Here is a 25,547-nt window from a genome sequence, read left to right on the forward strand (position 1 = left end):
AAGTGTATTCGTTTCCACAGCAGCTTCGACAAATCACTGCGAACTGGGTGACTTAAAACAACAGGAATACATTCTCTCACAGTTCCAGAAGCTAGAAGCAAGTCCGAAATCAAGGCGTGTGCAAGGTGGTTCCCTCTGGAGGGCTCTGAAGGACAGCGTGTTCCACACCCCTCTCCTCGCTTCTGGAAGTCCCAGGCAATCCTGGGTGTTCCTTGGCTCACAGATGCGCCCCTCCGGTTCTGCCTCCACCGTCACACGGCATCCTCCTGAAACGCCCAGAGTCTAAGAAACCCCAAAAACGAACCACCAGAGTCCAGAGTCAAAGCTAAGCAGCAAGGGTCATTTATTGCAGGTTCGAACCTGGACCTCTGCGCACTCGTTGCCGGTGACGCTAAGAGGCCCCGAGAGAGGTTTTTACACCCCTTTTATAGACAGGTACAAACAAGTCATGGGGAAATCAGGGATTTTCCACAGTTACAGAGCTGCGATTGGTTGATGTTTAAAGTTGGACACTTAGCAGTATTCGATTGGTTCCTGCCTTTAGGTCAGACCACAACCGGGGGTACGGGTATCTCAATGATTGATCAGGAATACACGGGCGTGCCAAGCAACAATGATTGATCAGGAATAAACGGGTGTGCCAAGCAATTGTACAGAAGCGGAACAAGCTGGTTAGGCTTGATTAGGTTTCAGTTTCCCGTAACTTAAGCTTTTAAGTTTCAGTTTTCTCAGGCCTCTCACTCCCCTATGAGTCCCTTCTTCTAAGGACGCCAGTTATGTTGAATTAGGGGCACCCTACTCCACTCTGACCTCTTCTTAGCTAATTACGTCTGCAACGACACTATGTCCCAACTGGGCCATATTCTGGGGTGCTGGGGGTTAGGGCTTCGGATCTCGCTGGTGGCGGGGGAACACAATTCGCTCCATAGTGCTAAGCAACTTGCCCCAGGGACACACAGCCAGCATGAGTGTATGCTGCAGGGGCGAAGGTAGGGCCAGTGAGGCAGACACCCCATTTATAATTACATCAGCAGGGAGCGGATGGGGCACTTGAGGGACCCGCGCGTGGCCCTGGGGAATTTTCATAGCACTTTACATGGGACTGAAAGCCATCAGTGGTCCATGACAAGGTATGGGGGAAATAGTTGACGGAGTTAAGGGAGATCAAACCTGGTTATGGGAGACCACCCTCTGGTCACGCCTGGCGGCCATCGCCACCTCCCGGCTGGACGTCCTTCCCTCTGGGCATGCACGCAGCCACTGGGAACAACCTGAAGCGCATCTCTGCACGTGTGGGTTCTAACCTTGCACGACGCAGGCTGAAGGCAGCCACGCCCACTCTGATGAGGCCCGAGGAACAAAGCCACGCCCACCCGGACAGCGCCCACTGGGCCGCCAGCACGTCCTGTCCCCGAGCTGCGCCTCCAGCAGGACACCCGCGAGCAGCTGCCCTGCGCTGGCTCCTAGAGTCCCCTCCGAGCGCAGAGTGGGGCAACTCCGAGCCTCGGCCCTGCAACGGCCCCGGCATCCAGAAGATCCACTTACTCTCCAATCCTGCTCGCTTCTCCCGTGAATGGAGAGGGTGCCGCTGTGACCCGCCTCTGGAGAGCTGGTGTGGAGAGGCTAGGAGGAAGACACAGCTCCTGCTGAGGAAGATTGGCCTACCCTTGCGGGGGGAGTTGGGGGGAGGCTCCCACAGCGTCCCCCCCCCCCCACCACCACGTGGAGGAAGGCACCTGGTTCTGCCAGCCAGAGGCAAGAGATCCCAGTGGATCTCACAGCCAAAGCTTCTGTCCCGCTGCTCGGAAGGCGTGAATGAAGTGTCAGATACGCGAAAGTGTTCTGTGAACCCAAAGGCGCAGCACACGTTGCTTGCGCACTTCCTGTGGTTGTGAGCCCCCCCCCCCCCCCCGGGGAGGGTGCCGCCCAGCCCTCTGGGTGCCCGTGTCCCGCTCCTGGGAGCTGCAGCCTTTCCATTTTGTGGCATCCAAGGGCCATCCCGGAACTGGAAAGAAATATGAAACTGGCTTCAGAGGGGCACCCCTTTCCAATCTCCTCCTTCATTACCTCTTTGGGGCCTCTTTGGCAATGAAATTGCAACCTGCGAATTGTTCTATCAACAGGTGGCTCTGGAGGGAGGTGGCGCTGCCACCTTTGACCTGGGAGGGAAGAGTTGGTTTAGAGCACGAGTGATCTGGTCCTCCAGCAGCAACTGGTCCTGGGAAGCAGCCTCTCTCCAGCACTTTCCACGGCCAGGGGTCTGCACCGACATTGCTGTGGGTTTCCGGGACACTCTGCCTTTTTGAATGAGAGTTTCGCAGGACAGGCTTTTCCTGGGGGACCTTCTTGGGGGCCCTCGGCAATGCCCTGGAGCTGCACACAGCCTGCGCCCAAACGTTTGGTCTGGGACAGTCTTCCCTCAGATCCAACGACCCTGGGAGACTAACAGAGCAAAGTTAAGGACCTCCACTCTACAGGAAGAAGAACCTAATGCTCCACTTGGGAAAAGCTTCAGTGGCTAAGCAGGTTTCTATGGAAGAAAGATTTCCAAGTCTCTGCCCTCCAGCCGTGAAGCAGACACACCCGGGGTCTCCCTACTTCCTCTCTCTCCTGTGGCGGGCGTGGGATCAGGGCCCTCCGCAAAGCCTCCAGAGGTCTGGCTTCCTCCTTCCCACCTGCAACAAACCACAGAGCCCGTTTGGAGGTTTTAGAGATAGTTACTGCAGAATCAGAGGGAATTATTATAGATTCTTCTCTTTTTTTCTTTGACTGCTCCCAAATTGGGGAAAAAAACCTTTCCTGCCTCTGAACCCCCCCACAGCTCTTGATTCTCCTGCCCACTCATGTATTCATTCATTCATTCATTCATTCATTCATATACTCCCTCATTCCATACGTTCGACAAATATTTAATGAGCAGTTACTCAGTGCCAGGCATATTCTAGACACTGAAGAACCGGCTATAAGCAAAACAGAGCCAAAGCCCTGTCTCAAAGAGCTAATAGAGGACACTTACGGGAATGACCATCTTCCACGTGACAGGCACGAGCTAAACACCTGCCCCTCCCTCCTGGCAAGAGGCATTTCAGCGATTAAGAGCTTGGCCCGTGGAATCCCACAGCCAGGTTTCAAATCCACACCAGCTACATAAAAGCTAGGCGAGCTCTGACCACGGGTTATAACCTCTCAGAACCTCTGTTTTTCTCAATAAACCGAGGACAATACCTTCCCTCAGCGCGTGATCGTGACATCAAATGGAACGATGCATGAACAGGGTACCGCAGAGCTGTCACCAGCACATAGAATCTCAATGAACGGTCACCATTATTTCAATCGCCACCGCCGGTCTTAAACATCGCCTCTGTGAGCGCGTGGGCTCATCTCCTTCCACCTGATGATGTGCGGGCATCGGTTCGCAAACACACATCTCCAGAGTCAAAGGAGCTTGTAACAAAAGCGTGGGTGGAATAGTACTGCAATCCTTCAAGCGGGGCACCTGGGTGGCTCAGTTGTGAAGCCCCCCACTTTGGATTTCAGCTCACATCACGATCTCACAGTTTGTGAGTTCGAGCCCTGGGTCGGGCTCTGCACTGACAGCAGAGGAGCCTGCTTGGGAGCTTGGGAATTGGGAGACCGCTCTTGAAGGGCTCGCGCACAGACCCACTCACCTCAGGGCCGCCCCCCCAGGAGCAGTTTGGAAAGCCCCCGGCTACATGAGAAGGCCTTTCAACGACAAAGCTCACCGTGTCTGCGGGGGGAGCAGGGACTGTCGGGATTCTGCCCAAAGATGGAGTAGCTGGTGGGGGCCATGTTCGCGCTCTGCCTCTGCTGAGGCTCATGGCAGGCGACCTTCTCCAGGGCCCCACGGAGACCACACCCTGGAGCACACGCTCAGGCTTTCCCCGAGAGAGGCCAGCCTGCTTGCGGACCTTCCACCTGGGGGACAGGATCCGGGTTTGCTCTGGGGAGCCCGTGCCAGGGGCCATCATCATGGTGTTCTCCCTTGTCCCCAGGGTGGCTTGTCAGTCCCGCCCAGAAAAGAGCATATACACTCGTCTGGAGCCCTGCCCTTTGCAGCTGTGCTGCCGGAGACACCTCCCCATTGCCTGGCCTGGCGGCCAGCGGGGTTCACAATCCTGGTCCCACAGGACCGTGCATATCTGCATATTCAAAAGCTGCCTCCAGTCAGCCTGGAGCTAGGTGCTGCCTGAGATCCCCGCCCCCCCGGCAGGCTGACGGGTCCTGGCACAGTCTCAACACCGGGAGCCATGAAAAATAAATCAGGCGGCTTAGATAATCACAGAGTGTTGAGAGGCAACCAACAGGCCCATCTCCTACGCGAGACGGTTCCTTCAAGACTGGGAAAGGCAGGCTCCAACCGATACCCCCGACAGCAACGGTGGCTCCTTGACGGCCAGAACTTCGTGTTCTTCAGTGGTCTGTCCTGGGCACTGAGAACTGAAAGCGGCACGTAGTAGATGCTCAACAAATTTGTGTTGATGAGTGTAAATCCCCGGGGTGGGGGGGAAGCAGGGAGTCCCGGAGAAGAGATTAGGCAGAGGCCCCCTGGCACATCCACCCTGGAGGGAACTGCGGGTCGAAGTTCTTCCTTTTTATCAAAATGGGAAAAGTCGTCCTGTTCCCCCTCCTGATCCCCAGATGGTCTTCCTCACCTGATCTGAAGACCTGATCTCAGCTCATCTCCTGACACGTCCTGGTATATTAAGGGCAATTTTCCAGAGCATATGGGGAAAGTTGAAACTAGGATTGGAGGGAGCACCTTGGTGGCTCTCGGCCAAGCATCAGACTCTTGATCTCGGCTCACATCATGATCTCACGGCTCATGGGATCGAGCCCCACATTGGGCTCTGTGCTGACATCACAGAGGCTGTTTAGGATTCTCTCTCTCTCTCTCCCTCTCTCTGTCTTTCCCCTGCTCGTGCTTGATCTCTCTCTAAAAATAAATAAACTTAAAAAAAAAGAACCTAGGATTGGAACTGGTCTCACTCTGTGCCTTGCTGGCAATCTCACTGGGGAGGGATAAAACTTACAGGCTGCAGGTTTGGAGGAAATTGTGCAACGTCGGAAAAAATTGGGTATCTGGGTTTGAAACCACTTTCGGCCACTTACAAGCTTTTTGAACTTTACCTCTGTCACTTAACCTCTCTGAGTGTTTGCTCTTTTTTGTGGGGGGGAGATATGAGCATTGGATGATTTCGTGCATGTAAAATGTTTACGCACTTAGAGATCACTCAATAAATTCCTGTTAAACTATTTATTGAAACAGACAAGAAATCTTACCTCATTCAGGCACCTATCTGAAAGGGCATGAGTTCAGAGTTGGGTTAATCTACGTTTCTCTCGTATCTGCCACTTGTTAACTGTATCCATCAGGATGATTTAAATGGTGTCGAACTGGGTTGAAAAATGACAAGACTGATTACCTGACAATACAGGAAGTCTAGAGGGAGAGCAGGCTCATGAGTGGTCAGCCGGACCACTCAACACTGTCATCGGAGACCCACCTTCTTCCATCTCTCTGCTCAACACTGGCTCCACCCTGAGCAGGGGTCTCTTGTGCTCGCTAGGTGGCCGCCAGAAGAGGCTGGGTCCACACGCTGCACGACGCCATCAGCTCAGGAGAGCCTCACCCACACGAGCCGTGTGCCATCGTGGGGCGTTAGCACTGCCTGGAATGCTGCATACTGCTTGGCCTAGAGCCAATGAGGTTAAGCAAGCTCTGGATCCAGAGACGTGGCCACCTTCCCCGAGACACGTGGGGACAGAGGGTCGCCTGAGTAAAATGTGGTTCTATTAGGAAGGAGGAAGGTAGATATGGATGCTGAGTGGGTGCCTAGAAGTGTAGCCAGCTGTCACTATAAGCAACTTTAATCTAACCTCCCTGAGATTCGGTATCCTCATTTGTAACGCAAAGAGCGAATCGATCTTACAATCTCTCATGGGGTGTTCGCAATGATCACACGAGATGGTTAATATATAAAGCGATTGTCCCTGGGTGTAGGATGTAAGACGGTGGTGAATAAATTAACAGTTACTTTTATAATTATCTAGGGTACTGAATTATAGGTCCCAGAGCACTTAGAGTGAGTTCTTAACTTTCTATGTGGGGAAAATTGAGGCTCAGAGAAACTGAGCGTCTGTAGGCCGTGCAGCTGGCAGAATGCACCTGACACCAGACCCCTAGACCACTAGACCCCTGGACCCCTAGACCCCTGGCTCTTGGTGCCGTGATCTGTGTCTTCTGTCTCCTCTTCCTTCCAAGGGCCCTGGCAAGGGTCCAAAGGGTGGGAGAGGGCTGCTGAAGGAAGCAGGGAAGCCACGAGGTTGCCACTTCCTGTTTTGGTCCCACAGAAGGTCCAGCGAAGCGGAGGCACCGATGGCCTGGCTTAGCAGCTCTGAGCATCTCGGCCCCAGAGGTCCCAGGCGGCCCGGACCTGCTTACTCAGACCAGCCTCCACCCCTTCCGGCGCCTGCCCAAGTTGGAAAACCACCGCCTAAGCATCTTGCCCTGCCTCTGTGTTCTGCTCAGGAAGTGGCCCCCAGGGAGCAAACTCCCATAAACCACCTTTGCAAGTGTGTGCAGGCAACGGTGGGGGGGAGGCCCCTGCACCTCAGGAGGACATGCTGACGCGAGGTGTCCTCTGTCCGCGAGCACCAACCAGCCACTCCCGCAAGAGGGCGCTGAACTGGTCTAATTAAAGGTGCCTTCGGAGGGTCGCCTTCCCCGTTTCGGGCCAAGCCGCAATTTCAAGGACTTGCCCTCTTCCTGATACCTGCAACTCTTTCCGTGGTCCCCCCACGATCTTGGCTCGGATTTGTCATCTACGAACACTGAGGCGTGCAGGGTGGAGGCAAACGTAAGAGGCGAGGCTCAGACTCCGGGTCAAATCTTCGCTCTGCTACTTCCTAGCTGTGTGACCTCGGGCAGGTGACTTAACCTCCCTGACCTTCACCTTTTCCTTATCTCTGCAATGGACACAGTTCTACCAACTTCAGGTAGGGCTATGGATTGAATCGTGTCCCCTTCCCCTGCTCCCAAATTCCTAGGCTGAAGCCCTAACCTCTAATGTGATGATATTTAAAGGTGAAGCCTTTGGGGGGGTAATCAGGTTTAGATGAGGTCACGAGGGTCCCTCGTGTTGGGATTAGTGCCCTTAAAAACAAGAAATACCAGAAAGAAGCTCTCTCTCTCTCTCTCTCTCTCTCTGCACCACATGAAGACACAGTGAGAAGGCTGCTGTCTACAACCCAAGAAGCAGGCATCACCAGATCTTGACCTTGTTGACACCTTGATCGTCAGGTCAACAGATATTTACGATATGCCTCCTATGGGCCAAACACTGTATTAGTCATGGGGACCATATGAGCAAACAGGATGGACGCCAGCCTCGTGGAGCTAACAGCCATGTGGGAGAGACAAGTGTTATTCAAATAAACACAGAGGCGTGTATTTTATCAGACCAGTCCCTACATGGCTCTTGCTATGAGCCAGCCACCTTTCTAAGTGCTTTACAAACACGCACGCTTCGGACCCTCAGAAATATTGACTCCCCCACCTTACAAATGGGAAAGAGAGGCACAGATAGAGAAAGGAATTGCAGCAGGGTCCCCGGAATCTGTGAGCTACCGACACACAATGAAGCCTCCCCAAATCCGGGGGCTTCCAACAATCATTTATGGCTCCCCGGGGGCTGTCGGCGGGGCAGTGGCTCTGACCCAGGCTGGGCTCAGCCAGCTAGTTCTATTGTTACTCATCCGCCTGTGACGGGGCTCGGCTCTGTGCCACACGCATCTCCTCCTCTTCTGGGACCAGCGGGCCGGCGCGGGCACATCCTTCCTACGGCGATGGAAGAAACGCAAGACAGCAAGCACTAGGCAAGATGACTCATCAGATCGGCGCGTGTTACCAGCAGATGCTTTTCAAAAGCAAAGCAAGGCAGGCCTGAGGCAGGCTTTCTGTCTCCCGGGCTCTGTGCCCCCTGCGCGCCCTCGGGGGAGCTGTGGCTGCCCCCTGCCCCTCTCGCCTGCCTGCGGGAGTCCCAGAAGCAGACACAGAGAAACCAGCTTCTGTGCGCCCGGTACCAGTGACTCGGCCTGGGGCCTCATGCGGTTCCAACCCGACCTCAGGGAAAGAAATAGCCAGTCACTAGTGAAGTGACAGACCAGAAATGACCAGAAACCCAGGGCCACGTGCTTGGGCAGAGGTGCCAGGAAAATCATCATGCACCTCACGCAGCCCCGTGAATCATCCCACCGCTGCGATGGAACGTGTCCTGTGTGAGGCTGGCTGGGGACAGCCGTGTGCAAGCATTCTGTTCCCGGCCCCAGGAGCGCGCGACCAACGGGGCATCGTCCAAGCGTTCAGTCGTTCAGCAAACATTCCTGGCGCGTCTCCTCTGTGCTGAGGGTGGGTGGGGGCGGCCACTGGCGGTAGGGTTAGAGCACACGCCGGGGCTGGGTCCCAGCGCGGCCCGGCCGTGAGAGCCTGCCGTTTCGCCTCCATGAAATGAAGGCGATAACAGCACCCGCTGGGGGCCCCTGGGCGGCTTAGTCAGTTGAGCTCCCGACTTCGGCTCAGGTCATGATCTCGCGGGTTCGTGGGTCCGAGGCCCCCACCAGGCTCCATGCCTCAAGCACTGAGCCTGCTTCAGATCCTGTCTCCCTCTGACTCTGCCCCTCCCTCGCTCGCTCTCTCCCTCTCTCAAAAACGATCAAATATTAAAAACGCTTTAAAAAAAAAAGAAAAAAAAAAAAGTAAAGAACCTGCCACTGGAGGCGGGGGTGGGCTTGGTTGCTCGAACCCCCTGGTTCGGTCCCCTCCGCTCTCCGGGATTCCTGTCGGTGGGGTTTGCATCCAGAGCATGGAGTCAAATGAGGCAAATATTAGCTTTATGGCTTTAGACAGCACAGGACATCTCGGTGGACTTTGGGAGAGAGTGGTTCCGTCCCCAGCTGGGAGGAAATCTTCCCTGTGAGCTGGAGAACCGGAGGGCCCGCGCAAAGCAGCCTTCCGAGCTCCGGGGCCTGGCCACTGGTAGAGATGTCGGGACCGAGAGCCCCTGGAGCCGGGAAGCAGGTGTTCTCATCCCGGGCAGACTGTGTGGCCTCGGACCAGTTGCTTAGCCTCTCTGAGCCTCAGCGTCGCCATCACCAAAAAGACGACGGTTTCGTGGGCCCGGCTGTGAGGCTGTGGAGACAAAAATAGACGTGGCACAGTAATTCCCATCCTCCTGTCTGGTCGGAGATGAAGCCTGACCAAGGACTACTTTGCCCCAGGCTGGGGGCGGGGAAGAGCCCCCGAAGCTCTCCTTCCATCCAATCCAGGGCCCCTCCACCTCTCCTGCCCTGTCCCGGCTCTGCCCCTGCTCTTTCTGCTTCGGCCGCTCCCTCCCCCTCCTCAGCAGGCTGACATCCAGGGTCCTTCATCGGCTAAATGGGCCGGGAAAGGTCCTAACGGCCCCGCTGGCTCCCCAGAGCGGGCACACCCACCAAATAAGAACATGTGGATGACAGCTGGCCGCTGTCGTCTCTCACTGGCATCTAGTGCCTTTAGCCAATGGCCTTGGGCTCCGCTCACAGCCTTAATCAGAGACCTCGGCGGAAACACGGCAAGCAGGAGCTTCGCTCCGACGGGAGGGGGAGTAGAGGGCTAGCAACTGTGCTACTTGCTGTGTATATACGTGCTTGGGCACCTCCCTCGCGCGTCTGTGTCTCAGTGTGCCCATCTGGGAAACGGGACACTCACCTCCACTCTGCTGGGTTGACGGGAGGCTTTCACCACACGCTTGCTAAATCCTTGAGAACCCGTGGCATCCAGCAAGGTCCCTCTGTCTTGACAGTGACTGCTCCAGGCCCTTGGGGTCCCGAAAAGGTTGGGGAAGTAGGAGACTTGCACTTGGGACCCACTCCCTGGGCGGCAGTCTCTGCCTTGGGGTTGGGCTTCTGCAATGGCTCATCCCTACTTTTTCCGGTCCGAGGACGGGCCAGAAGCACCACGGACACAGTTTAAGCCTGTTGGATTTAAGAGAGTTTTCTGGGATCTGAGGACAACAGAAGGGAATTATTACAAGAAGGGCATGTACATATCAGTATCCAATCTCGCTGTTGCTCACGTCCCCTGGCCTTGCGTCTGCCTGGAAGGATGAAAGGTAGGTACCTCCTGGATGTTTCCTTTTTATAGCCCCACGGCACCGGGTTGCTGTATCCTTGCCCATGGCCACTGGGTAAGAGTTCACCTGCCCCCTTCAAAATTCCCCAGTCCTTCTGCTCGATCCCACTGGAGGCAGAGACCGGGTTCCCTGGGGAGCCATCTCAGAGATGTAGCAGCAGGGCAGGCCGCAGGAGTGGGCAGAGGGAGAGAGAAGGACAGATGAGCCGGGTCGCAGGGCCACAGAGCGCCCATTGTCCCTCGCCAGACTCTCTGAGGCTGAGGCACCCCGGAAGGGGGCAGCAGGGACAGGCACACCCAACATTTGGGCGGCAAGTCCTTCCATGGAGAAGGCTCTGGGCAGTGCACGTCTCAACCCACACGCCCCCTTTCCCCACCCCCATCAATCTTTAACCCGCGTGCAGGGAACGCACACCATCTCAGCGGGAAATACTGCGTTGGGATTGTTCAGGGCTCGCCCAAGAACACTGCGTAGGTGGGCATGGCCGAAAGGACTCTACAGAACGAAGCGGGAGTCCTCCCCAGGGACAGATTCCAGGTCCACTCCCAGAGCCACCAAGCGCTGGGAGATCAGCAAGTTTCTCTCCAGAGCTCTGGTTACTCAAGCCTTGTGAAAGGAGGGCTGCGCCCATGGAGACCTCCCCGCCTCCCAACCGCATTCCCCTGCAAGCCCTCTTCCCAGGCCAGCTTCTCCCTCCAGGTGGCAGCACTCCTTACACCCTATTCCTTCAGGAGGGCAAAGTTCGGGGTCTCTTTGCAGGAGTCCACATGCCTGCTAAGCTTTGCGGACTCTGATCGGTCTGGCCTGGGTCCTGGGCTCATCCCTGAACCAATCAGCAATGGCACCCCTTGGCATTTTGTACCAGAGGCGAGCGCTCCCTCGTCTCCCCCAGGCCCAGGCTCCGGGCCGCGAAGACAAGCAGTCAAAAACGCCCCCACGTTTGGCCTTCACTTTGGCATTTCCAGGACCCATCCTTCCCCAACCCCATTTTGAGCCCATTGGCTCCGTTCTAGGAAACTGAGGGGAGAAGTGACATGACCGGGTCAAAGTCACATGGTCTCTTTAGTGCAAGAACTGAAGCACAGAGTCTCCAACGTCAAGTTTTAGGCTCTTTGCGTAGGAGGGGAAGGAACAGTTTGGGGAGAAGAAGCAAATTCTGTTAGAAAGTGGTTGCGTGTCGTGACGCGCTGGCCATGAGGGTGAAGAATTCCAAAGGCAAAGTGAAACCCAAAATCGTCATCTTGGGCAAGAACCTAATTTCAAAACTCGCCAAAGCTTCGAGTTCCTTCTCTCAGAGACCCCATGACACGGAATGACACATTTCTAAGAGGGGAAGAGTAGACAGGAGAGAGGAGGGGGTCCCAGGACTGACCTGAAGGACCCAGACTCTCAGGGCATTACAGAGCCGTCAGAGAGGAACCTGGGAAGGAGAGAATTTCAAAAAGTCATAACGAACCACCGGGTTCCCACTGTCAACGGGCAAAGAGGAGGAAGACGCAGAGAAGTTGTTTGCGTTTCTCTGAGCGACCCACCAGCACGTAGCTGTGATCAGATGACACACAGCCCACTGCCCCTTAATCACACAATTTCATTAAGCGCCCCCTTGCCCTTCACCAGTTTGGTCTGGCGATCCTTTGGCCACCGAGGACTGTGGGTTGAAACAAAACACTGCGCGCTGCCGAAACGCACGCTTCGCAGATGGGTTTCCCAGCCCCTGGCCCTGGTGTATTGCCAGCTTCAGAAACCTAGATGCGCTCAGCTCAGACGAATGTTTACTACCCCTACATTCAGAGAGATTACACTCCTCCCCCCGTGTTCCTCCTCCAGTACGTCTGCGATACTGGAAACCAAAGAACCGTTTCAAAATGCAATAAACACGACATGCAAATTAGTGCCAATAACTTGGGGGTAATGATTTCAGAGAAACAACGCTGCTCGGAATACCAATGCCACGCAGGCAGGATCGCGTGAGGAAAAGTCTTCCCAGGCAGCCCCAGGGAGGATGGGTGGGTGAAGGGAAACCCCTGGCACAGAGGCTACAGATCCTCCAAGAAAATAAGCCTGGTCTACAGATTTATTTTATTAAAATGGGATGGGATCCCCTCCTTACCAAGGGCGCCTAAACCTTCCTCCATCCGAGGTTACGGCGGCCAGAACCCCCGCTACTTTCCACGCACTATACTCGGTGTGTTCGTAACGTTTGTCTCATTTAGTCCTGCGTGGAAAACGCGACGCTCTCTGTTTTACAGATGAGGAAGGTGAGTCTCCAAGCTGTCAAGTGGAACGGAGATTCAATCTCAGATAGCTCTGACCAGAATTCCTTATCCTCATGTGCCAAACGGAACTTGGTTTTATGTTATTCCCCCCCCCCCACCCCCACCCCGGGTTTAGATTGGGCCACGGAGTGGGGTGGGAAGGGACTGAGCACAGAGTTTAGAGAGTTGGGTCCTGTCGCCAACACAGACTCACTTAGTGGCCCTGGGGGAGTCATTGCGTCTCTAGAGCAACATCTTCTTCCTCCTGAAAAGGAGGAGGTGGGTGATTTGTGACCCTCTCCTGCTCACGACCTTCCAACAGCTGGTAGGATCGAGTTTAAGGTCCTTCCTAGCCTTGCTTGTCCCCATCCCCCACCCCTCCCCAACACACATTAACTGCTGCCTTAGCCGCCACACGGGAGCCAGGCCCTCTGGATGCCCCCGTGCCTTTGCATGTGCTGTTGTTTCTGCGAGGGGCCTCTCAGCTTTTCCAACAGGAAACTCTTCTTCATCCACGGAGCCCTTCCCCCTGCAGCCTTCCCTGACCCCCCAAGGCAGGTCCAAGAGAGCTGCTCCACTCTTCTGTACGGTAAGAAGGCGGTTCACAGCCCCCTCTCTCCCTCAGCCCTCTGAAATGTTGGATCACTTGGCTTTTCTCCATGACCTCGTGGCGAAGACGGGTTGCACCTGGGTCACCTTGACATTCCCAACCTCCAGCACGGCACCTGGCACACAGTAGGTGCCTGCTGGATGGTGACAGAATGGATGCCTTCCCAAGGTGAACCTTATCTCTGGCAATCCTGAAACCGTATGAATTTAACCGTGCTCCCGACAGGACAGAAAATGCTAAAACGCGAGATAACTGTAGCTTCCCATCTATCTCTGTCTCCTGGTGTCATTAGCTTTCACTTCTCCACTCCAGCTCCTGTCAGCTGACAAGCAGCCACGAGAGCTGAAACGCATGTCGGTCAGAGCTGGGATTCCCTCCTGCAACCCCAAGCCCCCATTAGCCGGTGTTGGAACGCGGGAGGGACTGGTGCCTTTGTGGGTAAAAAGATGATTTTAATTCGGAGCCCTGGGCTCCTAAACGTCCACCCTGTTGGGTTACCACGGTGTCTGTGGTCACATCTTTAACACCCTAAGATGAAGGACCTCTCTGCTACGTGGACATGTCCTGTGGGAAAATACCAAAGCCATTAGCAACCCTTCAGAAGCGTTTTGCCTCCTCCGATCACCCATCTGTTTGTTTATTTACTCATCTGTTCATTCACTGAAGACTTCCTATAAACGGGGTATAAATCCTTTTAAAATCACCCCTGGAAATAAGCAACGGTTTACTTCCCATGCCTGCGGTTAGTAACGGCAAATATTACATGGCTCTTATCTACCAGGTAAAGTCAAAGAACTTTACTTGTATATGTTAATCTGACCCCACAATAACCCCACCAGATGCGTATCGTTTTGTATCATCTTTATTTTGCAGATGTGAGGACTGAGGCACGCAAAGTCCTAACTTGCCAGGCTCTACGTGTGGCAAGGGGCGGAGCAGGGATTAGACCGTGACCCGGTCCTCACACCCACCCTGGACGCGAAGGGCGGGAAGGGACCCGGTGGTCAGTCATCTCCCAGGGGATCTGGGCAGAGTGCAAGGAGCCTCAGATGGCGAGACAGAGCTCCTCATTTCTCACTCCGAGCTGTGCCTCAGGCCAGCTGCGTCACTCGGGGAAAGTACTGAGCCCGTCGGGTCACTTTTTAAAAATGTTGGCACTATCATTATCTTAATAGTCATTTATTTTGGAGAGAGCGCAAGCGGGGAGGGGCAGAGAGAGGGGGACAGGGGAGCTGAAGCGGGCTCTGCGCTGACAGGCTTGATCGCCTCGAGCCGGATGCGGGGCTCGAACTCAACAAACCGCGACATCACGACCTGAGCTGAAGTCAGACGCCCCGTGCCCTGAGCCACCCGGGTGCCCCCCAAAATGTTGGCTTTATTGAAGTAGCGTTGACATACAAGTTACGTTAGTTTCGGTTTTACAACATAGTGAGTCAACATTCCTGAACGTTCTGCTGTGCCCGCCACGGTAAGCGTGCCTACCACCTGTCACCCCCAACGGTATTATAATATTATTGATTAGATTCCCCAAACTGCCCTCCACCTCCATGACTTATTCATTTTATAACTGGAAGTTTGTACCTCTTGATTCCCGGCACTTATTAAGCCCATCCCCCCCCATCCCCTCCTCTCTGGCAAACCACTAGCTTGTTCTCTGTATTTATGAATCCGTTTCCATGTATTCATTTGTCTTGTTCTTTAGATCCCACGTCCGAGGGAAATCAAACAGTGTTTGTCTCTCTGACTGATTGATTTCACTTAGCATAATACTCTCTAGGTCCATCCCGGTTGTCACAAATGGCAAGATCTCATTTTTTTTTTTTATGGATTATTTTTGAGAGCCGGGGATACAGGTTGGGGGGGGGGGGGCGTGCAGAGAGAGAGGGAGACGGAGGATGTGAAGCGAGATCTGTGCTAACAGCCGAGAGCCTGAGACCGGGCTTGATCTCACGAACTGCGAGTTCAAGCCCTGAGCTGAAAACTGAGATGTTTAACTGGCTGAGCCACCCAGGTGGTGTCCCTCATTCTTTTTTATGGCTTTTGTGTGGAATAGTTTCCACGGCGTGTATATACCACATCTTCTTTATCCACTCATCGGACACTGGGGCTGCTTCCTACCTTGGCGATTATAAGTAAGGCTGCAATAAACATAGGGGGGCATGTATCTTTTCAAATTAGTGTCTTCGTTTTCTCTGGGTAAATAGCCAGCAGTGCAATTGCTGGGTCGTAGGGTAGTTCTATTTTTAATGTTTTGAGGAACCTCCGGACTGTTTTCCACGGCGGCTGCACCGGTTTGCATTCCCACCGACGGTGCACGAGGGTCCCCCTTTCTCCACATCCCCAACAACCCTTGGTATTTCTTGTCGTTTTGGCACTGACCATTCTGCCGGGTGTCAGGTGGTATCTCATCGCAGTTTTGATCTGCATTCCCCCGATGATGAGTGACGTTGGGCGCCTTTTCGTGCGTCCGTCGGCCATCCGGATGTCTCCTCTGGAAACATGTCTCTTCAGGTCCTCTGCTCATTTTGAGTGAATTATTTGTAGTTTTAGTGTTGAGCTGTGTGCTACTTATATATTTTGGCTATTAGTCCCTTATCGAATGCATTACTTTCAAATATCTTCTCCCATTCTAGGTTGGCTTTCCATCTTATTGATGGTTTTCTTCACTGTGCAGAAGTTTTTTATTCTAGCGTAGGTCCGACAGTTTATTTTTGCTTTTGTTTTCCTTGCCTCAGGAGACAGATCCAGGAATATGTTGCTAAGACTGATATCCAAGAGATTAGTGCCTATGTTTTCTTTTAGGAGTTTTATGGTTTTAAGTCCCACATGTAGGTCTTTAATCTATTTTGAGTTTATTTTTGTGTATGGTGTAAGAAAGTGGTCCAGTTTTGTTCTTCTGCATGTGGCTGTCCAGTTTTCCCAACACCATTTATTTGTGTATTTATTTAAATGATTATTTATTTTGAGTGAGAGAGAGAGAGAGAGAGAGAGAGCTCAAGAAGGGGAGAGGCAGAGAGAGAGGGGAGAGAGAGAATCCCAGGCAGGCTCCGCACAGTCAGCTCAGAGCCCAATGCGGGGCTCAAACTCATGAACTGTGAGCTCATGACCTGAGCTGAAATCAAGAGTTGGATGCTTAACCAACTGAGCCACCCACGCACCCCCAGCACCATTTATTGAAAAGACTCTCTTTTCCCCATCGTATACTCTAAACTTTTAAAAATTAATCCACCAATATTAAAAAGGGAAGTTGGATTAGGATATGACTGATGAGGGGCACCTGAGTGGCTCAGTAGGTTGAGCATCTGACCCTTGAATTTGGCTCAGGTCATGATCCCAGGGTAGTGGGATTGAGCCCCATGTTGAGCTCCAAGCTAAGTGTGGAGCTTGCTTAAGATTTTCTCTCTCCCTCTCTCTCTCACAAGAGGAAAAAAAGGATATGACTAATGAAACCATGAAACCAGAAGGGTTCTCCAGCCTTGACAATTCCACAAATTAGATTTTTTTTCTCCCCAAATTATTATCTGTGGCATCAAGGTGACTGAGGTTTAATGGCTGAAATCAACACCAGCAAATGACAAACTGTGCCCTGGGCAGGCTGTGCTGAGGATCTGAAATCTGGTTTCTGTGACTGTAATGAAGGTGTCTGTTGCTTGGGCTCCCAGTTAAAGCATTTTCAGGTGGCTGTGACGGACAGAAGCCCCGAGGCTGACCCTGCCACAGATGCACGTGCCTCATTTCACGCCATTTCCCCCACATCCTTGTCCCCCCAGCTCCCACTGGTGTCTCTCACACTGATCTGACCAATGTGACCGCGTCTTAACTTGACTACATCCCCAAAGACCCTATTTCCAAATAAGGTCACATTCATGGTACCAGTAATTAGGACTTGGACATTCCCTTTTGGGGACACAATTCAACTCACAGGACCAATCTTAACTGAACTGAAGGGATTGACAAAGTTTTACTACAACAGATGAGTTCTAGACTGACAAGTAGTCTAGTCATTTTATCCTTATATCACAGCTCTTATTGTAACAAAACATTTTTAGGAGCCGTCAGAATCGGAGGACTTGGGGGTGCGGGGACGCCTGGGTGCCTCTGTCAGTTAAGCGTCTGACTCTTGGTTTCGGCCCAGGTCACGATCTCACAGTTCATAGGTTCAAACCCCGAATCGGGCTCTGCACTGACAGTGTGGAGCCTCCTTGGGATTTTCTCTCTCCCTCTGCCCTCTCCTCTCTCTCTCTCTCTCTCTGTCTCTCAAAAATAAATAAATAAACATTAAAAAAAGTTAGAGGACGGGAGGTTTTTGAAAGATCAACGTGTTCAGGAGTACAATACCGCAGTGAGGCACCGATACTGCAAAGCACAGCCTTGGAAACATTACATTTTGCCTTGGAGTTTGTTTAGCAGGAAATGTCATATATGTATGTAAGGTTAGACGTGATATCCTAGCTGGCTAGTTTGAAATAAAAAAAGGGTTCATCATTTTAGCTCAAAGTGCCAAAGCCAGGCATTTTAGCTCAAGTGCCAAAGCCAACCTGATTGTTTAAGCGCATTTAAAATGGCACAAGATAAAGGTCAAATACCTTGTAAGTCTCTAGCTTCTGTCAAATGGGGTTGGAAACATTCATAATTCTGAAGCATGGCGGCGAAGGCGGGGAATGCTCTAGCCACCTACCCTCTGACTCCAGAGTCAGGACTCCTATCTCTCACATCCCCTCTGGCCAAAGAAGGACCCCACCCTTGGTGTTTGACCCTCCTAGGCACAACCCCCTCTTTGTACTTTGCTCACGCAGGCAGTTCCTTCCGCTAGAACCCTGTCCCCTGCCAACACAGTCCTTCCTCCACTGACCACCCTCCACTCCCTGACTGCGGTGGATCGAATCTTTGTGTTCCCCCCGAATCCACGTGTTGAAACTCAAATCTCATCGTGATGGTATTTGGAGGTGGGGCCATCAGAAGCATTAACCTTAAAAATAAAACCGCTCGGGGCGCCTGGGTGGCTCAGTCGGTGAAGTGTCCCACTTCGGCTCAGGTCCTGATCTCGCGGTTCGTGGGTTCGGGCCCTGTGTCGGGCTCTGTGCTGGCAGCTCAGAGCCTGGAGCCTGCTTCGGATTCTGTGTCTCCCCTCTCTGTTCCTCCCCTGCTCACGCTCTGTCTCTCTCTCTCTCAAAAATAAATAAAGATTACAAAATAAATAAATAAAACCGCTAGTTATATTACTGGCAAAACAAAAAAAACAAAACAAAACAAAACAAAACAAAAAAAAAACCCAACTGGGTTTATTTGGGCATAACAGAGAATTGCAATCCGGCACGAGCAAACTATGGCAAAACGATATGCAAGTCTCACAAAGGAGAGAAACGTTACTTAATGGAGAAGGGGGACGTTGGGACGAGTTGTTTACAATGGAAGCCCATCAGAGAAAAGCAAGCGCTCAGGGCAATGAGGGTGCCTCATTGGTAGTTCATTTCTTGGATGAAACGCAATGCACATCATTCCCTGTTGGGGGCTGTAACTGATGATTCTTTCCTGTTGGCTGTTCCCCGGTTCTCTCCTGGAAATGACATCAAGTGGTTTCCTACTGCCAGCCTCTCCTAGCATCCCAAGTCCATGGTAATGAGGTTCCCCTTTATTAATTTTTACAGGAGGTCCCTAGGTCATGAGGTTGGAGGCCTCCCGATGGGATCAGTACTTTTTTGGTTTTGTCTTTTTTTAAGAAGAGGCCGGAGAGATGCTTTATTTCTTTTCACCGCAGGGGGACACAGTAAGAAGTCTGGTAGGTGCCTCTCAGACTTGCAGCCTCCAGGACTGTGAGAAATACATTTGCATTGTTTATAAGCCACCCAGGCTAGGGTACGTTGCTATGGGAACCCCGGCTGCCTGCTCGCCACCGTCCCCCCACCTCACCACCACCACCGCACCCATCTTTCAAGGAGGGCCCAGCCCAACTGCTGTTGTTTCAGGGCAGGGAAAAGTTCACCCCTGAATGTTGGAAAGAGGCAGGAAGAAAAATCATTGACCGGGGCTGTACCCATAGTACGGAATTTATTTACTACAGCTCACTAAAAAATTAACTTCAGCAAATTCCATATGATGGGTATTCCGTTGCATTTCCTCAGTTGTAAGATCATGCCTTTTCAAATGCTGATGGCCCTGAAACCAGGATGCTGCTAACAACTGATTTTTTTTTGTTTGTTGGTTTAAAGAACCTGCCTTCTCCGAAAACGTTGCCTCTGCCTGCCAGGTGCTGTTACCTAATTTGAGTTATTTGACTTGGCAGCAAAACATAGGCTTGGATTTTGTCTTAAGTTGAATTCCTGATTGTCACTTGTGATGTCTTCAAAAGGGTTACGTCCTGGTGCAATTTTAGAACCAAGTTTAAAAGCTTGGAGCCGCAGGGGGTAAACTGACTAAGACCAGAGCAAGTATTTCTGGCAGGGGAAGGGGGCCCCAAACTACCTCATTGTCCTGAAAAGCAGCAGCCAAGTGTGTAGGGCTCTGGGCAGGGAGAATGTAAACCCACAGTGCAAACGGCTAGTGTCTGGGGGCGAGAGGGGTGTACATAATTTGTATTTAATTTCTTCCAGCTTTATTGAGGCATAAGTGACATACAAAATCACCGTACGCATTTAACGTATACAATTTGATGAGTTTGGATATATGCATACACCCTGATGCCAATCAAGGTTATAAATGTGTCCGTCATCTCCAAAAGTTTGTGTCTTCGCTTTTATGTGTGTGGTAAGAACACTCAGCATGAGACTAGCCTCTTGCAACAGTCTTTTTTTTTTTAATTTTTAATTTATTTTTTTAAATTTATATCCAAATTAGTTAGCATCTAGTGCAACACTGATTTCAGGAGCAGATTCTTTAGTGCCTTCTCCCCATTTAGTCCATCCCCCCTCCCACAACCCCTCCCGTAACCCTCAGTTTGTTCTCCGTATTTATGAGTCTCTTCTGTTTTGTCCCCCTCCCTGTTTTTATATTATTTTTGTTTCCCTTCCCTTGAGTTCATCTGTTTTGTCTCTTAAAGTCCTCATAGGAGTGAAGTCATATGATTTTTGTCTTTCTTTGACTAATTTCACTTAGCATCATACCCTCCGGTTCCATCCACCTAGTTGCAAATGGCAAGGTTTCATTCTTTTTGATTGCCGAGTTATACTCCATTGTATAGATATACCACATCTTCTTTATCCATTCATCCATCAACGGACATATGGGCTCTTTCCATACTTTGGCTATTGTTGATCATGCTGCTATAAACATGGGGGTGCCTGTGTCCCTTCGAAACAGCCTCTTGCCACCGTTTTAAGTGCACAGTACCGTGTGTCTATCTACAGATGCCAGGCTGTACCACAGATCTCTAGAACTTACTCATCTTGTGTAATTGAGACTCTATGCCCTCTAAACATCATTTCCCCCTCATCCTGTTCCCATGGCAACCACCATTCCAGTCTCTGCTTCTACAAACTTGACTAGATAGGTCAATCGTGCAGCAGTTGGCTTTCAGTGACTGGCTTATTTCACTCAACATAACATCCTCCAGCTCCCCGCATGTTGTAACAAGTGACAGGATTTCCTTCTTTTTAAAGGCTGAATAATATTCCACTGTATGGGTATACCATACATTCTTCATCCATTTATCTGTCGACGGACATTGGGACTGTTTCCATATCTTGGCTCTTAGGAATTATTATTACAATGAAGAGGAGGAGTACAGACGTCTCTTCACGGTTCCGATTTCCATTCTTTTGGATATTTACCTGGGAATGGGGTCGCTGGATCATGCAATAGTTCTATTTTAAAATTTTTGAGGCACCTGCACACTTCTTTCCATAATTTTCCACCCTTTTACATTTCCACCAACAGAGTACAGGGGTTCCCGTGCCTCCACAACGTCACCACCACTTATCTGTTATTTATTTATTTATTTATTTATTTATTTATTTATAACAACCACCCTAACAGACATAAGGTGATTTGGGGGCTTTGATTTGCATTTCCCTGATGATTAGTGATGTTGAACATCTTTTCCTTGACCTGTTGGCTATTTATTTGCATGCCATTTTTAGAGAAATGTCTGTGTCGAGCTAAGTTTTTGGCTTGTTGTGGGACGCATGTAAAATGAGGGCACAAGTCAAGCTTGCACTCAACTCGTGGCAAGAAATGAAGATGCTCACTGGGGACCCAGGGAATAATGGTGGCTTGGAAAGAGAGGGTTCACCTTTGTTGAAATGCACCCCTTAGCTATAACCTCACGCTAGTTTCTAGAAGGAAATCTCTTGGACGCTATAAAATTTTACACAAAGATTTTCATATGTCTCCAAAGCCTAGCAAATAAATATCACGGCCTTATTTGAGATACTGACCCCGTGTGTTTTGTGGCCAGTGGACACACGCAAATGAGGATGGTTGGTACACTTCACAGGTGCCAGGAGTCAAGGTCTGGACTGCGGGCATCCCAGCGGAATTATGGGAAGAGCGCATGATAAAGGCATAGATATGCCTTCCAGCCTCAGCAATGCTAAGAATTTCCTCTGCAGTCTTGGGCAAGTTGCATTCCTTTTGGGGACCTCAGGTGCTTCATTTGTAAAATAAGCGTGGTAAGTTAGATGCTTTATCGAGTTCCTTCCATCTCCAAGACATTCCGTATTTTATGGCTTATGTTGCTATGCCATCTTCTGACTTTCCACTTTTGTGGCATAAGAGATGTACACTTTTTTTTTCGGAGAAAGAGAGAGAGCGAGTAACCATGCGTGCGAGTGAGAGAGGGGCAGAGGGAGAGAGAGAATCTTAAGCAGGCTCCGCACCCAGCACAGAGCCCAATGCAGAGCTCGATCTCACAACTGTGAGATCGTGAACTGATCTGAAATCAGGAGTCGGACGCTTCACTGATGGAGCCACCCAGACACCCCAGGATGTACGTTCTTATGTTGAGCTAGTGGAAGAGAAGCTTTTCTTTTTTTTAAAAGACATCTCTCCCAACTCCTACACCAGCTGGCTTTCTCTTTTGCATGGAGAAGCACAATGAGACTCTGTGGAGCATTCCCACAATCCCTGGCGTACTTCTCCAGGCTCAGTTTAAGGCAGATTCCTTCATGGCTTATTTCTAGATCAAAGGCATTGAACTAGAGCCTGTCCCTGGGACCAAGCTCCACTCTCTGGAGTGCCCGATGGGCCTGCTGTCAGGGCTCCCAGTGTCTATGGAGCATCCTTCATAGGAGAAGGGAAAATCTGCGTGATCACAATCCTGGTGGATGCCCAGAACTTTATGATTCAGAAAGTATGTCACCTCCAACATCTGTACCCATTTGCTGCCCTTGAAAGATCCCGTGGGATAACCGTGGGTCTGCTGGGCTAAACAGCTATCTGTGGACATAATGCTGTAAGAGGCAGAGTTTGGCTGGACCCAGTTCTGGGACTCCCACTCTCCTGCTCTGTCCCACACACCAAACCACCAGTGGTACAGGAAAACGGGGCCCCATGTAGCCATCTTTGTTTCTTCAGCGAGCAACATACAGACAGAAGGCACAAAAAGAATTTCCTCTTTGAGCCTAGCTCATCTGGAACCCCTGGGTGGAGGCTGCCCAGATGGGGGTTCTGGGCACCAGGATGTAGGTGACTGACCCAGATCTGGGGTACCCACTCCCCCCGTGTGACAGCAGAGTTAGGGCAAAACAGCCTGGGGCGACCGAATCGAGAGACTGGAGACGCGCGGCTTCTGGTTCTGCTCGTCAGCAACTCACAGCGTGAGCTCCAGTGAGCCCCTCCTGTCTCCTCACCTCAGTGTCCTTATCTGTAAACAATGGGTTTGTAGTCCACACTGGCCATACTACCCTCAGCTCCGACACTCCACAAACTGTTATCTAAACCTTAGTTGGCCCTTGTTGGACACTGTGATCGTGGCCTTCGTCTCTGGACTTCGTTTTCCTCCACACCAAACACAGACTGCAGTCACAGCACCTGCTTCCGACCTCCTTTCGGTCCTCCTTCCCTCTGCTCACAACACAACCTGCCCATTTTTGATTTGATATTTAGAGGTCAGTAACAGAAAACCCCAGTCAAGCTATTTTTTTTTTTAAGTTTTTTATTTAAATTCCAGTTAGGTAACATACGGTTGCACTAGCCTGGATTTTCCAGAGAAACAGAACCTATAGGAAAGGAGATCTGTTTCTATTTACATTAATGACTGTCTTTTAGATGAGATTAGATTCACTATCAGGAATTGGTTCTCATGGTTACGGAGGCTGAGAAGTCCAAGGTGGGCAATCGGCAGGACTGGAGACCCAGGAGAGCCGGGCTTGGTCCAAGTCCAAAGGCAGCAAAAGACCGGTGACCCTCCTTGAAGATTGCGGTCCCAGTTGGAAGATAGTCGGGTGATGGATGAGGCCCACCCACAGTGGGGAGGACACCTGCTGTCTTCTCCCTGCTGATTCAAATGCCAATCTCCTCCAGAAACTCCCTCATCTGCACACCCGGAAATCGTGCTTGACCAAGTATCTGGGCCCAGCGAAATTGAGGTCTAAAATTAACCATCATGAAAATATAATTGGCTAGTGTGTCTGCACCGTCCAGCAGCTCAGGGGACACAACCAGGACCCTGTGTCTCATCTCCGGGTTCTACTTGCTTGGAGTTCGCATCCTTCCCAGGATGAGTTTTCCTTCATGGCTGCACCATGGCCCGGGGCTCTCTCTGGGGCTGCAGCCTCCCTGCTTCGTCCCCGAGCTGGGCGTGTGGCAGGAAAGCAACTCTCTTCACATGTGACTGGATCAACCTATGTCACATGCGCATCCCCAGACCGACTACATGGCCTAGGGGATGGATTATGCTAACGATTTGGGGCCCCGACTCTCCACCTTAGAGCTGGAGCTGAGCCCTCCTTACCGAGGCGGGAGCTGTGCCAAGGAGAGAGGAAGTTACGCAAAAACTAGCTGCAGGTGCCAACGGGGAGAGAATGGCTCCGAACACCAAGTTTTCCTGACAGTGGTCCAGCTAGCGTGTCACCTCGGGCGGCATTAGTTTTTGACGGCTGCTGAAGCGAGTCACCGCAACCTTGATGGCTTAAAACAACACACGTTTATGGCTTTTTAAAGTTTATTTATTTTTTAGAGAGCGAGAGCATGAGCTCAGGGGGGCAGAGAGAGACCAAGAGATGGAATCCCAAGCAGGCTCTGCCTGACAGGTTCCGCACTGTCCCAGTGCAGGGTTCAATTCCACAAACCGCGAGATCATGACCCGAGCTGAAATCAGGAGCCTCCCTCCTCTCCCTCCTCCTCTCTGTCCTCCTCCCCCTCCTCCTGTCTGTCCTCCTCCTCCTCCTCCTCTTCCTCCTCCTCCTCTCTCATAGCTGACCCCCCCCTGCCTCCCTGCTTACACTGAGGCCACCCAGAAACCAGGATAGTCTCCCTCTCTCAAGATCCTTAACTTAATCACATCTGCAAAGTCTTTTTAGCCACATAAGGTAACACTCACAGGTTCCAGGGACCAGGACCCGGATATCTTTGGGAGCCGCTAACCCCAACCGACCAGAGGGGGCTCTCCTGCTGCCCTGGGCACAATGAAGCGTACCACCCCCCATGCCACGTAGGCCTTTAGCACACCTGTGCTCTGGCATCTATCACGGCCTCATCGTGGAATCCTGTGAGTATTTGCACGCCTCTCTCCTCCGTTCGGCTCTGAACACCTCCACACCAGGAGCACGCTACTGACTTCCCGAAAGCCCAGCGCCATGGCGCGCCCAGGGTAGGTTCTCAGTGAATGAATGAAGAAATCTCTTCACTGGAACCAGCATACTGGAGACACAAGGCCCGAGGGAACCTGGCACCAAGGAGGACCCGCAGACGGCAGGGGGTTAATGCAAAGACCCCCAAATCCCAGTCTCAGATCTCCAGGCCCCTTCTGCTGCCTTCATACGGAGACAGTCGCCCCAGCTCACCCCGTTTCCTGAGGCCTATTTTTAAAATCCCTCAGTACTAACGAGCAACATTGTGGCTATAAATAGAAGCCATGGATTTTATGATCAGAGAAAATGAGTCCATCATATTAAAAAACACACACACTCACACACACACACACACACACACTATTTATAACCCAAGGATTTCCACAGCTGAGCACACTCCCTGAGAACCCCTGGCTGGTTTTCCTCCCAGCCACACAAGGCTCACGGAAATGCAGCAGGCAAGGGAAAAGTATGTCATTCTAAATCGCATTTATGTTTGAAAACCCGCTTTCCAAGGGAGGAGATCATGCAAAATGTATGAAACTGACAGCAGTCTTTTAGAAGAAAAGAATCACATTGCTGGTTGTGGAGTTAGCTCAGGATTCTGAGGGACCGACCGGGGGCGGGGGGTGGGGAGGGGCACTGAAGGAGCCGGGCAAAGACATTCAACATCAAACACACCAGAGAGGCCAAAAGACCCAGGGCCCATGGACCTGCACTGAGCACCTACTGTATACCAAGCCCTGTGTTTGGGACTCAAACGCAT

This window comes from Panthera tigris, chromosome B3, assembly GCF_018350195.1.
Source record: "Panthera tigris isolate Pti1 chromosome B3, P.tigris_Pti1_mat1.1, whole genome shotgun sequence".
NCBI classification, from domain to species: domain Eukaryota; kingdom Metazoa; phylum Chordata; class Mammalia; order Carnivora; family Felidae; genus Panthera; species Panthera tigris.